Source organism: Ovis canadensis, chromosome 3 (genome assembly GCF_042477335.2).
Source record: "Ovis canadensis isolate MfBH-ARS-UI-01 breed Bighorn chromosome 3, ARS-UI_OviCan_v2, whole genome shotgun sequence".
In the NCBI taxonomy this organism is placed as follows: Eukaryota; Metazoa; Chordata; class Mammalia; order Artiodactyla; family Bovidae; genus Ovis; species Ovis canadensis.
The window spans coordinates 58,773,227-58,788,283 of NC_091247.1; the positions used below are offsets into that span (position 1 = coordinate 58,773,227).

A 15,057-nucleotide genomic window follows, 5' to 3' on the forward strand; every position below is an offset into this window, starting at 1 on the left:
ACAAGGCAACCCACTCCAGTATTCTTGCCTGGGAAATCCCATGGACAGAGGAGCCTGGTGGGCTACTGTCCATAGGGTTGTAAAGAGTTGGACACAGCTGAAGTGACTGAGCATGCATACATCCAACATATTTAAAGCATTCACACAACTCAATAGCAAAAAAATCGAACAACCCTATTAAAAAATATGCAGAGGAGCACTGAATAGACAGTTTTCCAAAGAAGACATACAAACGGCTCATAGGTATATGAAAAGGTGCTCAGTGTTACTATATCAGGGAAACACAAGTCAAAACTGCTCTGAGATTTCACCTTGCTTCTGTCAGAATGCTATTATCAAAAAGACAGGAAAAAAAAAAAAAGACAGGAGATAGCAAGTGTTGCTGAGGATGTTTAGAGAAAAAGGAACACTTGTACACTGTTGGTGGGACTGTAAATTGGTACAGCTACTATGGAAAATAGTATGATGGTTCCTTAAAGAATTAAAAATAGAACTACAATAAGATCCAGCAATTCCACTTCCGAGTATTTATCCAAAGAAAATGAAACCACTATCTTGAAAAGTTATTGGTAACAAGTGGTGCTGGGAAAACTGGTCAACCACTTGTAAAAGAATGAAACTAGATCACTTTCTAACACCGCACACAAAAATAAACTCAAAATGGATTAAAGATCTAAATGTAAGACCAGAAACTACAAAACTCCTAGAGGAGAACATAGGCAAAACACTCTCCGACATAAATCACAGCAGGATCCTCTATGATCCACCTCCCAGAATTCTGGAAATAAAAGCAAAAATAAACAAATGGGATCTAATTAGAATTAAAAGCTTTTGCACAACAAAGGAAAATATAAGCAAGGTGAAAAGACAGCCTTCTGAATGGGAGAAAATAATAGCAAATGAAGCAACTGACAAACAACTAATCTCAAAAATATACAAGCAACTTCTGCAGCTCAACTCCAGAAAAATAAACGACCCAATCAAAAAATGGGCCAAAGGACTAAATAGACATTTCTCCAAAGAAGACATACGGATGGCTAACAAACACATGAAAAGATGCTCAACATCACTCATTATTAGAGAAATGCAAATCAAAACCACAATGAGGTACCACTTCACACCAGTCAGAATGGCTGCGATCCAAAAATCTGCAAGCAATAAATGCTGGAGAGGGTGTGGAGAAAAGGGAACCCTCCTACACTGTTGGTGGGAATGCAAACTAGTACAGCCACTATGGAGAACAATGTGGAGATTCCTTAAAAAATTGCAAATAGAACTACTTATGACCCAGCAATCCCACTGCTGGGCATACACACCGAGGAAACCAGAATTGAAAGAGACACATGTACCCCAATGTTCATCGCAGCACTGTTTATAATAGCCAGGACATGGAAACAACCTAGATGTCCATCAGCAGATAAATGGATAAGAAAGCTGTGGTACATATACACAATGGAGTATTACTCAGCCATTAAAAAGAATTCATTTGAATCAGTTCTGATGAGATGGATGAAACTGGAGCCGATTATACAGAGTGAAGTAAGCCAGAAAGAAAAACACCAATACAGTATACTGGCACATATATATGGAATTTAGAAAGATGGCAATGACGACCCTGTATGTGGGACAGCAGAAGGGACACAGATGTGTATAACGGACTTTTGGACTCTGCAGGAGAGGGAGAGGGTGGGATGATTTGGGGGAATGGCATTGTAACATGTATACTATCATGTGGGAATAGAATCCCCAGTCTATGTCTGATGCAGGATACAGCATGCTTGGGGCTGGTGCACGGTGATGACCCAGAGAGATGTTATGGGGAGGGAGGTGGGAGGGGGGTTCATGTTTGGGAGCGCATGTACACCCGTGGTGGATTCATGTCAAGGTATGGCAAAACCAATACAGTATTATAAAGTAAAATAAAGTAAAAATAAAAATTTAAAAAATAAATAAATAAAAGTTATTGGTATCCCCATGTTCATTAAGCATTATTAAAGTAGTCAAGATATGGAAACAACTGAAGTATCCTTAAATGAATGGATGGATAAAGAAAATGTGGTATATATAAACAATGGAATAGTATTCAGCCACAGAAAACAAAGAAATCCTGCCATTTGCAACAACATGGATGGGCCTTGAGAGCATTAACAAAATGCAGTAAGTCAGAGAAAGCTAAATACTGTATGATCTCACTTATTTGTAGAATCTAAAAACACTGAACAAAGCAAAGATTAGCAATTACGAGAGATGGGTAGTGGGGAAAATGGATGAAGGAGATCAAAAAGTCTGAACGTTCTGATGGAAGGATAAACAAATTCCAAGCATGTAGTGTACAGCATGGTGACTGTAGTTAACAACACTGTACTGTGTATTTGAAAGTTGTTGCGAAAGTACACCTTAAAAGTTCTTATCATATAACCCTGTATGCAAGACAGCAAAAGAGACACAGATGTTTAGAACGGACTTTTGGACTCTGTGGGAGAGGGAGAGGGTGGGATGATTTGGAAGAATGGCATTGAAACACGTATACTATCATGTAAGAAATGAGTCGCCAGTCTATGTTCAATACAGGATACAGGATGCTTGGGGCTGGTGCACGGGGATGATCCAGAGAGACGATATGGGGTGGGAGGTGGGAGGGCGGTTCAGGATGGGGAACTCATGTACATCCGTGGCTGATTCATGTCAATGTATGGCAAAACCAATATAGTATTGTAAAGCAAAATAAAGTAAAAATAAAAATTAAAAAAAAATCAAACAAACAAACAAAGAAGTTCTTATAGAAAAACTTGTAACTGAGATGAGGAACCTTAACTAGACTTATTCATCATTTCACTATGTGCGTATATCAAAGCATTATATTGTATACTTTAAATGAATACAATAATTTATGTCAATCTTATTTCAATAAAACTAAAGAAAAAATAGCCAGGATCACTTGCCCAGCATCACATGGCAGCCCAGGTCTGCCAGATACCAGCTTCTGTCTTAACTACTGAGCAGTTCTGTCTGCCCCCAGGGCTCCCACCACTTCCCTTCCAGTCTCACCTCTTTTCCTGAACCAGTCTGTGTAGCTGGACTTCATTAATTTGAAATCTGAGAAGTTGAAGATTCATTAATTTGAGAATTTCTTCTCAAATAATTCAATTACTCAGACTTTGATCAGGTTACACAGGCTTCTCCCAAGTTTTTCCACCAAACTTACAGCTTTGCATCTCCTCAACGTCTTAAAGAGCAGCTGGGTTATTTCTGGCACGTGTGTGTAGTAGGTAAAGCATTGGAGTTAGATCCCTGGGGGTTGAATCCTAGCACTTCAATTCATTAAACGCTGTGTGATTTCGACCATGTTGGGGAGCCTCTCTGAGCCTCAGTCTCCTCACATGTTAAAGGGCTCACCAAAAGTGCTGGCACCTGGGGGGACCCAGTGGATGGGAGCTTTATTACCCAACTTCATCTTGAGGTGATGAAGCAGCTGGGGTCTAGGCCCGCCAGGTCTCACTTGAGCTGAAGCGCTCCAGGGTTCCTTCACCCCCGGCCCACTCTGGGACACAGGGTGAGTTGGGGCTCACTGTCTTCAAGCTTGGTAACTGAAAGCTGGAGGACTGTTTTCAAGCCAGTGTGGACCCCCTAAGTGGAACATCTTCCCTCCCAGGGCAAACCACTTCAGAACCCTTGGAAAATCACAGTTTCACTTTTAGCAAGACCGTGATGCAGTAGGGGAAAGCCCCCACAATAACTAGCCCTCCGAAGTCAGAGTCCACATAAGGGGTAGAGTTGCACTTGTTCTCTGCCCCTTGCTTCCGGCACCCTTCCCTTCCCACTGCTAACCCCATCTTGCCTTCATTATTCTTTTGCCTTTTCCAGCTCTGCTTCTCTCTTATTTTGGAGAACTATTGACTGCTCTTAGGTTCTGGGTTGTCCCTCTGCCCTCTGCTTGCATGGGGGAGGGTGGGGTTCTGACCAACAACTTTGGGAAGACTCCCTTGCTATCACCTCCAGCAACTCAGTGTAACCTACTTAGATTACTGCTAGTAAATAATCCTGCCCTAAGGGTTTGCTAATTTTGTTTACAGGCACCAGATACCCTCCTTGGTATGCAGGCAATGCAGCAAACAGGAAAAAGAAAAAACCTCAGGGTGGGTATCTGGTGCCTGGAAACAAAATTAGCAGATCCTTGGGGCAGGATTATTTTCAAGTGGTAATTTAAGTACAGGTTTCCCTGGTGGCTCAGACAGTAGAAAATCTGACTGCAGTGCAAGAGACCAGGGTTCAATCCCTGGGTAGGGAAGATCCCCTGGAGAAGGAAATGGCAACCCACTCTAGTATTCTTGCCTGGAGAATTCCATGGACAGAGGGGTCTGGAGAGCTACAGTCCATGGAGTTACAAAGAGTTGGCCACAACTGGGTGACTAACACACACACACTGCTGCTGCTAAGTCACTTCAGTCGTGTCCAACTCTGTGCGACCCCATAGAAGGCAGCAAATATATATACTGGAGGGTAATTGCTTTACAATATTGTGCTGGTCTCTGCCGTACATCACCGTGAATCAGTCATAATTATATGTGAGTTCCTGCAGTGTTTCTAGCATAAGTTCCATGCTTTAGGTCTATAAATAGAAGAGCAGGAAGGTCTGTGTACTACAAGGAAAGCTGTTCCATCTGGGAAACAGAGTTTTAAAATGCTGCATTCTAAGTCACGATCCTTGAAAGAAATAAATGATAAGATAGACTTCATTGAAATAAAACTTCAGCTCTGCTAAGACAATGTCGACAGAGTGCTAAGACAAGCCACAGACCGGAAGAAGTATTTGCAAAAGATGCATCTGATAAAGGACTGTGATCCAAATTATACAAATAACTTTAAAAACTGAACAATATGAAAATAAACAACCTGATTAAAATAAGGGCCACAATCTTAACAGATACCTCACCAAAGAATATATGAAGATGGCAATTTAGCCTGAGAAAAGATGCTCCACATTATACATCATCAAGAAAATGCAAATAAAAACAATGAGATACCACCACACACTTATTAAAAAGGCCGAAATCCAAAATATTAATACTGACAACATCAAATACTGGTGAGGATGTGGAGCAACTAGTGCGAATGCAACATGGTACAACCACTTTGGAAAGCAGTCTATCAGTTTCTTTCAGAACTAAACATATTTTAATCCTATGACTCAGTAATCATATTCCTTGGGTTTACCCAAAGGAGTTGAGAGCTCATGTCCATACAAAAACCTCACAGAGATGTTTATAGCAGCTTTATTTGTAATTGCCTGATTGGAAGTAATCAAGATACCCTTCCAACTTCCCTGGTGGCTCAGATGATAAAGAATCTGCCTGTAATTCAGGGGACTCAGGTTCAATCCCTGGGTCAGGAAGATCCCCTGGAGAAGGGAATGGCAACCCACTCCAGTATTCTGGCCTGGAGAATTCCATGGACAGAGGAGTCTGGTGGGCTACAGTCCATGGGGTTGCAAAGAGTCGGACATGACGGAGCAACTAACACAGACAAGATACCCTTCAGTTCAGTCAGGTCAGTTCAGTTGCTTAGTTGTGTCTGACTCTGTGATCCCATAGACAGCAGCATACCAGGCTTCCCTGTCCATCACCAACTCCTGGAGCTTACTCAGACTCGTGTGCATTGAGTCAGTGATGCCATCCAACCATCTCATCCTCTGTCGTCCCCTTCTTATCCTGCCTTCAAACTTTCCTAGCATCAGGGTCTTTTCAAATGTGTCAGCTCTTCGAATTAGGTGGCCAAAGTACTGGAGTTTCAGCTTCAGTATCAGTCCTTCCAATGAATATTCACGACTGATATTCTTTAGGATGGACTGGTTGGATCTTGCAGTCCAAGGGACTCTCAAGAGTCTTCTCCAACACCACAGTTCAAAAGCATCAGTTCTTCGGCATTCAGCTTTCTTTATAGTCCAGCTATCACATCCATACCCTTTAGTAGGTGAATGGATAAATAAATTGTACATCTATAAAATGGAATAGTATTGAGCACTACAAAGGAAAAAATAGCGCTAATAGGAAATGAACTCTCAAGACATAGGAAACAAATGCATATTACTAAGTAAAAGAGTCAATATGAGAAGGTTGCAACTATATAACATTTTGGAAAAGACAGAACTATAGAGACAGTAGAAAGACTAGTGGTTGGCAGGGGTTAAGGGAAGGGAGAAAATTAAGGGAAGGGAGAGATAAACAGGAGCACAGAGGATTTCTAGTGTAATGAAGTTACTCTACATAACATAATGATGGATATATGCCATTACACATTTGTCCAAACCTATAGAATGTACAACACCAAGAGTGAATCCTAATGTAAACTATGGACTTTGGATGATAATGTTGTGTCCCTGTAGGTTCATTAATTGTAACAAATGCACCACTCTGGTGGGGGATGTTGATAAGAGGAGAGGCTAGTCTTGTGTCCGGGCAGCGAATATGTGGGAAATCCCTGTACCTTTTCAATTTTGCTGTGAACCTAAAGTTACTCTAAAAATACAAAGGCTTTGAAAAAATGTGGCAGTCTTCTAATACCAAATCATATCGATACTGAAAAAATATTTCCCACCCATAACTTAGCAGAGGGAGAAATGATACCTATTGTGGATGAAAGTGGTGTAGAATTGTTGATGGTCTGAAAAGCAATTGATACCAAGTATTAAAAACTATAAAAAATATTTATACCCATATGCCTAGTAATTCCAATCTGGAAAAATTCTCCAGATTATATATAATCTTAGACTTGGTACAGTAGGATATGAACAGAAATGTTAAAGGTTGAAAACAACTGGAATGTTCAAAAATAGAGGGTCATTAAGTAAACTGTGATAATCTGTTGATACAATTTTAAGCATTAAAATTATGAATCATAATTATAAAATTGTATGAGAATAAGAAACTGTTTATAGTATAAAGACATAGATAATAAATAAAATATAAAACATAAAATATGTATGTATGTACATATGTATAAATATACATATATACACATATGTATAAATATATATATATAAGTATATGTTAAATGAAAGCAAACTCAGAACACAAACTCGTGCATGCTCAGTTGTGCCTGACTCTTTGCTACCCCATGGACAAGGGTTCCCCCAGCTCCTCTATCCACGGGATTTTCCAGGCAAGAATACTAGAGTGGGTTGCCATTTCCTTCTCCAGGGGACCTTCCTGACCCAGGCATTGAGCCCATGTCTCTTGCATCTCCTGCATTAGCAGGCAGATTCTTTACCATTGGGAAGCCCACACTCAGCATGATTAAAACTAAAACATGTTTTAAAAGCATTAGATGAAAATACATCAAGATGCTTCTTCCTCACTTTTTTTCTTCTAGTTTCTAGTCTCTGCCATGTATAGTACCACGATTGTATTACTTTTACAAATGGAGCACTTAAAAATAACTCATTTCCCTTCTTGGGAAGAGATGCTCAGCACAAAGCCACACTCCGCCCTGAAACAGTCTTCAGAACTGGGCTCTGTCTTTCGGGGGCTTAATCACGTAGTACATGTGTGGCTTTTGCTCCATGTTGTCTGTGTCATTTATTCATATATTGTTTCAGAATTTTCCAGTTTAGTATATTTATGTCTTTCCCACAACTATTATAAATTTTAAAAATTGTGGCAAAATGTATATAACAAAATCTACCACGTTAACTGTTCAGTGTGCAGTTCAGCGGTGGTGAGTACATTCACGTTGCAACATTGGCAGCACCAATCTTCAGAACTTTCTCATGTTTCTGTTGAGCCCTAACCTCCCTGAGCTTCTCCAGTGGCTCAAGGTTAAAGAATCCACCTGCTAATGCAGGAACCTCGGGTTCAATCCCTGGGTCAGGAAGATCCCCTGGAGAAGAAAATGGCAAGCCACTCCAGTATTCTTGCCTGGGAAATCCCACGGACAGAGGAGCCTGGCGGGCTACAGCCTGTAGAGTCACAAAGGAGCTGGACAAGACTTAGCAACTCAGCAACAACTAGCCTCCCTCCCCTCACCGTTCTATTTTCTGTCTCCATGAATTTGACTACTCTAGGAATCTCATATATGTAAATCATGTAATATTCATCATATTCCACAATCATTTTTTAAAAATCCCCAATCGTTTTCAAAGCTCAGACCAAGTCTCTGATTTATTTTCATTTTAAACATATTGCATCTTTGCTCATTTATGTAAATACTGTAGTGCTAGGCAGAGCACTGAGCAACGGCTCAAGAAACACATGTGGTCTTTGAGGCTGACAGTGTAGTGGGGCAGAGAGAACAGGAAAAACGCAGAGAAAGATAGAATATGAGAAGTACACTGAGTGTTTGTATTTGGTCGCTCAGTCGTGTCAATTCTTAGACCCCATGGACTGTAGCCCTCCAGGCTCCTCTGTCCATGGGATTTCCCAGGCAAGAATACTGGTGTGGGTTGCCATGCCTTCCTCCAGGATCTTCCTGACCCAAGGAGCGAATGTGCAGCTCCATTTCCTATGTCTCCTGCATTGCAGGCAGATTGTTTATGCACTGAGCCATGTGAGACAGTGAATTTTGCGGGGGGAGCTTTATGGAAAACCTAAGTGTCATAGGATGAGTGGGGGAGGCATCCCCTAGGATGAGGGGGGGAAAAGAGGAGCCCTGGGGTGTCCAGGCAGAGGGAGGGGAGCACAGAGTGTGAGGAGGAAGCGGCCCTTGTGCAGCGTGTGTATATACGTGCGTGTGCGTGTGTGTAGGGGTCCTGGGTGTGATGACCTGGGGTATTGGGGGAACAGCGGTATATTCCAGCTGCAGTGGGAGTTTTGAGGAAGAGGCCCAGATGGGAAGGGCCTTGGGCTTGGCCAAGTGCACAGCCAAGACTAGGAACAAATGCCACTACTTCGTGTGGGGAGTTCACGCTGCCACACAATGAACCTGCACGACCTCTGGGTCCAGGTACCCGGGAGCCCCTTTTCTCAGACACCAAGGCTGAGGCACAGATGAGTGCAGTCTCTCACCCGGCACGGCCTTGAGCCCGGAATCACCACTTTGTTCCATACCTTCATTTACTGCTGAGTGGTTGCAGGTACAGTAACTGATGTAGGGCAAGGAGGCGGTTGTTCTAATTTGTAGGAGTGAAAACAGGCTTAGGGACCAAAAGCCACCTTGCCCAAGGTCGAGCAGCAAGTGAGTGCAGACTGAATGAGTGATCAGATGAAGGATCGAACGAAAAGAGAAAAAAAATCGTATCCCCTCACCCCTCATTCCCTTATTCCCTCACTCCCCCATTCCCTCCCAGGGTCATGGGGGGTGCTGTTCATCACTCCACTGTGGGGTGGAGTCGACAGAGGGAGGCCAGTGGGGAGAGGTGGGGAGAGGAAGGGAGAGCAGGGTCCACCACAGAGGGTGAAAAGAAGATTCTAGATTCTCTTGCTTCTTACCTACAGTCTCATCTAGACCTTACTTACTGTAAATGCAACGTTATGTTTTGTTTTTCCATTGTGAAAGAAAGTGAAAATGTTAATCACTCAGTTATGTCCGACTCTTTGTGGCCCTAAGGGCTCTAGCCCACCAGGCTCCTCTCTCCATGGGATTGTTCAGGCAAGAATACTGGAGTGGGTTGCCATTCCCTTCTCCAGGGTATCTTCCCAATCCAGGGATGGAACCCTGGTCTCCTGCATTGCATGCAGATTCTTTATTGTCTGAGTCACCAGGGAAGCCCATTAGTTATTTGCATGAACACTCTGAGTCTCTTTAAAAAGAATCTTTATGACAGTTATTGAGTGTTGAATAATTGTCCGCCAAGTAAATGGACCACAATGTATTAAAATGTCCTCTTAGCATCAATTATTTGTGTTGTTTTGATATTTCTGGAACATGTGAACCATGTTATTAATATTAAGTAAAGCTAATAATACCAAGAATAGTCTTTCCTGAGGATTGAGCTCCAGTCTGGGTTTCAAAGGTCTGAGTGGTTTCTTTGGGCGCTGTCGCTGTCGGTTTGGACCTTCCAAGGTGCCTAAGGCAGCTGTGGGCCTGCTACAGAGAATGGAGCCGGGACAGGGCATCTGTGCTTGTAAGTGAACTTGTTCCTCTTACCAAGCAGCTGCTGGAGGGGAAGGGGCCGCCCTATATAATGTCCCCACATAAAAGAGACGGGTGTGCAGGTGGGACCTGGGTGGCAGCAACTCCACCTGACTCCCCTCGCTTGTGCATGGGCGGCAATGGCCTGCCTTGAGCATCCCCCGCCCCCCACCAAAGCACTCCCTGGGTCATTCCTTTTAACTCCCCTTGGGAAAAAGTCCAGGGTACAGGGACCTTTGCACATTTTAATCCGATCTCATCTGAAGTGCAGCCACAGGGTCCCTAACTGTCACAGCGAACCCCAGGCACGCAAAGACAGAGGCTTGTGGCTGGCTTGCGATCGCTGTGATCAGCCGTGATCACGCAGCAGTCAGAACGTGGTGGGTGCTCTGTCCTAGTGGATGATGCCCTGAGACTCTGGGGGAGACCCTGACCTGGGAGCCTGGGCTCCAGCCTGCTCAGCCTCCTATTTACTGGCTGATGTCCATGGGCCAGACCCCTCTGGGAAGAAACCAACAGAAAATATACAGAAGAAGAAAAGTACTATGACCGATCTTGGTGCTGCCTCTAAGCCTGAGTACTCAGCAGACCATAACTGAGGCGTGGGAGCTTTCCAGAAAGGACCACCTCTGTTAGGGTCAGCTCACCTCCTGCCCATCCACTGTCACCCTCTATTGCCCTTACTGTCAGGCCGAGTGACTCAGCATGTGTCTGTCAGCTACCCGCAAAGTCACACCGAGAATAGCCATGACCCTGTCCTCAGGGAGGGGACGCTGCTTGGTCATGAACAGGAGCACGTACCTGCATGGGTGGACATCGCTGGCTGGAGCTCTTGGAGGAAACATCCAAGAGAGCTCGCCCAAACTCTGATAACTCTGCAGACCCAGCAGGCGGAGGCACTCATGTTTTTAGGTAGATTTTTAGGAAGTCTCATTTATCTTATACTGATGTGCCCTTGAAACCCCAGGAGGAAATGTGGTCTTGTGGGGAGCGGCGGTGCTAGTAGCCTGCATTGTCTTCTGAGCTCTGCCACTAGCTGTCGGAAGAGTCCATCTGGGCCATAAGAGTGAAGAGGCGGTCACACCTGCCCCCCTGCTTAGCCAGCTCACCACCCTGGTGGTGTGGCAGGGTGATGGAGATATCTCCTCCCAATCAACAAAACAAAGAGTGATTCTAAAATGGTGATTTTCTTGCAAACAATGGAATATTCAGAGAATCTGACATGTGTGGGCTTGTCAGTGAAGAGGAAACAAGGGCCACGGATCAACTCATAGTGATACCATTGAAAGTGCTGGGCAAGGGGAACACCAACAGATGTGTTGGGAAAGCAAATGACCCAGGAAGGGTGGCTATACTTCCTTAAGTACAGGTGGGTGCATTGCTTAAGCCCTACCACATGGAAAGAACCCCAACTCACCGTCTCAAACTTCTCTATATGGGTAGCTTGCTGGGTCACTGCTGGGTGTGAAGTGTGGCAATTAAAAATACCCACTTCCTGAAATGGAGAGCAGGCTCAAGATTATTCTTTGATATAATACAGTATCACTTGCACTGCTGTTGGCTTCCTTGTGTGGGCTAGAAAGCAATGGAGTGACAGCTGGCACACTGGGAATCAGCCATGGAGATGGTAACATGTGGATATAGCTGTGAATTTTGAGGGGTTCTTGAAGCATGAAGGGTCTCCCTTTGAGAAAAAAGGAATTTCACCAGTGGAACTGTTGCAGAAAGGGGGACCCCTTCCAGGGCCCAAAAGGAGGCTCATGTCTAACACTTGGAAATGAATTGTCCGAGGAGACACATGTGCAGGCAAAGCAAGAGACTTCATTGGGAAGGGGCACCCCCAGGTGGAGAGCAGCAGGGTAAAGGAACCAGGAGAACTGCTCTGCCACATGGCTCACAGTCTCGGGTTTTACGGTGATGGGATTGGTTTCCTGGTTGTCTCTGGCTGATCATTCTGACTCAGGGTCCTTGCTGGGGGTGCGCATATCTCTCAGCCAAGATGGATTCCAGTGAGAAGGATTCTTAGAGGTGGTAGGACATGTGGCATCTCCTTTGACCTTTCTCAAATTCTTCCTGTTCATGGTGGCTTATTACTTCTCTGTTCCTTATCAGGATCTCCTGTCATAAAATAACTCACAGAAATGGTTACTATGGTGCCTGGCCAGGATGGGCAGTTTCAGTCAGTGTGTTTACCCAGCAGAATTAGTTAAATGTGAGTTGGGTTGCCCAGAGAATGTGAGATCAATGTCACAGAAGATATTTAAATGGGAGGTGGATGAACTCTTGGCAAGGTTGTTGTAAAGGGTATTCAAGTATTGGGTTGCTGAAAAGATCCATTTGGGTTTTTCTGTAACACCTTATGGCCAACCCAATATTATTTTGGAAGCTGAATTCTATGGGCTTTCAGTTCCTTTCTCAACATAGAGATCTATACCCGAAGGATCAGACTTTACCAGTTGCAAAGATTTCTGAATTTTAGTTGCAGTTTTCTGCTGCTTTAGCCACAAGTAAAGTAGGGAAGGAGCCCACAGCACACCTTCTATGTAGGGATCATGCATGAACTCTGGGACTTTGTATAGTGAGAAGATTGGGTAAGTTTATGCAGGAGCCAAGTTTAACCACTCTTGTACTAGTCTCTATAGGTTGGGGTGGGGGACAGGACATCACACCAGGTGTCACTGGGTGGTGGTATTTGAGTAAAGTCCTTTCTCTGCCATTTACTTTCTAGCCTGGGGACTGGATGGAGCTTGGGCTTAGCGTCCTGCTTATAAAATAGCAAGACTATGTCTGTGCGTAAGGGGTTAGTTGAGACAGTGCAGATAAAACAGTACAGTACCAAGCACATGTGTGTGTGTGTGTGTGTGTGTGTTTGCACACAGCTGTGTCAGACTCTTTGTGACCCCATGGACTGTAGCCTGCCAGTGTCCTCTGTCCATGGGATTTCCCAGGCAAGAATACTGAAGTGGGTTGCCATTTCTTCCTCCAGGGAATCTTCCCAACCCAGGGATTGAACCCACGTCTCCTGTGTCTTCTGTACTAGCCGTCACATTCTTTACCACTGAGCCACCTGGGAAGCCCCACCAAGCACATAAGTGCTTAATAAGTGGAGATAGTGACTGGCAGTTGAGGTTGAATCGAACGTCAGTAAACGATGTGTGAAGACGTGGGTCATCTGGTAACTTTAAACTCTAAGTGAGATTGAAGGCAGGCAACCCTCCTCTGAAAACAAGTAGAAATGTCTATACGAGTGTGGTCAGACCCACAGACAACTTTTAAAAATAGGTCCATAAAGTCCATAACCTTATTGATATGTTGGAAATTTTACATTTCTTTTGATGATTTTTTTTTTCCTCTCAAAGGAGATTTTTGCAGCTGTGGAGGATGCTGTTTTTGAGCTCAGTTTAAAGGGCTGCCTTTCTGACAGCCCTGGACTAAGACATGAAATATTCAGGGTGGCTGGAGATGGTGAGTCTGTGATGTTTGCAGCCAACATATAAGTGTGAAATTCTGTATGTTTTAAAAGTATGTTTTAAATAGGTACAGCCTGAAAAAACATTATTTTCTTATTTTTCAAAGCCATGTATCTTTTAAGAGAAAATTTAGGATATAGCAAAGCAAAGAGAAGAGGAAAATTAAAATATTCATACAATTCTATGCCCAGAGACATAACCGGCAACCTCTGCTACGGCACTTTCAAGGTTCTCTGTCTTAAAAATGGGACCATGTTCTGGATAATTCTTCATAGCTTTTTAAAAACTTTTTCAAAGCAGTAATTTTTGTCATTAAACATTCTCCTCATATATATTTAAAAAATTAAAATTGCTTACTGTTTTGTCTGGCTATAAATGTAATACACAGATGGAAGCAATTCACATGCATAAACAAGAAGGTAAAAACCACCTGTAATCTGCCCCCTCCCCCAACCCCCATAACAATCCGACTGAGCATTTTGGCACATAGTCTTTCTGACTCTCTTTTTAATATGTCTTTTTTTATACGCAGATAATTCCCCTCTCCTCCAAGATTGGGTTCCGATGAACTTCTTTTTAAATTTGAAAATACATTGGGTACAGACATAGAAAACAAACTTTTGGTTACCAAGGGGAAAAGGGAAGAGAGGGATAGATGTGAAATTTGAGATTAACAGATACAGACTGCTATATATAAAATAGATAAACAACAGGACCTACTGTAGAGCACAGGGAACTATATTCAGTATCTTGTAATAACCGATAATGGCAAAGAATCTGAAAAATAATATGTACATACATATAACTGAATCACTTTGCTGTCCATGTGAAACATTGTAAATCAACTCTACTTCAATAAAAAATAAAAAACAAGCAAATATATTGTGAATATCTTTCCAGTTATCAAGCATTCTTGCATAGCATTGTTTTAGGGGCTCTCTTTACAGTGTATGGATGTATTCTTTTATTCCACTGGTGGATATTTAGGTTTTTTTGCCTGTTTACAATATGCTTACAATAGCAGGATGCATATCTTCACTGTTACTAATCCCTACGTATAGCCATAATCACCTTTTCATGATATAATTCACAGAAGTGGAATTGTTGGCTCAAAAAATATAAACAGCTTTTGTCTCCTGATACATGTTAACAAATTGCCCTTCACAGTGGTGGCACCAGTCTGCATGCTGAGCCATGGAATACAACTGGGCTCATGTATCAGCATTCTCATCTATCTAGAATACTATTTTCTGCTATGATCAGGTGAAATGCATTTTAAAAATGAATTTCTATTTTTTGTTTACTTGTTTAAACAACTTCAGTCTATATTAGAAACAAATTTGTCTTTAATTCTTGAAACAGTCACTTATTGAAAACACCTGAAATTTCTCTTGGTGCAAGATGTAAAAGGCTAAAACTTCTTTTTCCCTACTAGTTACCAATTGTCTCAATACCCTTTATTATAGAATATTATAGAATCCATTCTCTCCCTGTATATGTGAAGGCCACTCGTAGCATGTAA

At 42.8% G+C, this 15,057-nt stretch overlaps 1 protein-coding gene across 1 annotated transcript in view; it reads right to left on the reverse strand.

The window, feature by feature from the left end:
* CD8A (CD8 subunit alpha) overlaps positions 1 to 11,092 on the reverse strand; it is a 46,192-nt gene extending 35,100 nt beyond the window's left edge. Inside the window, exon 1 of the mRNA XM_069583187.1 lies at positions 10,867 to 11,092. The gene's annotated coding sequence lies outside the window, so the exon portion shown is untranslated. The remainder of the gene's footprint in view (positions 1 to 10,866) is intronic.
* Positions 11,093 to 15,057: the final 3,965 nt, after the last annotated feature.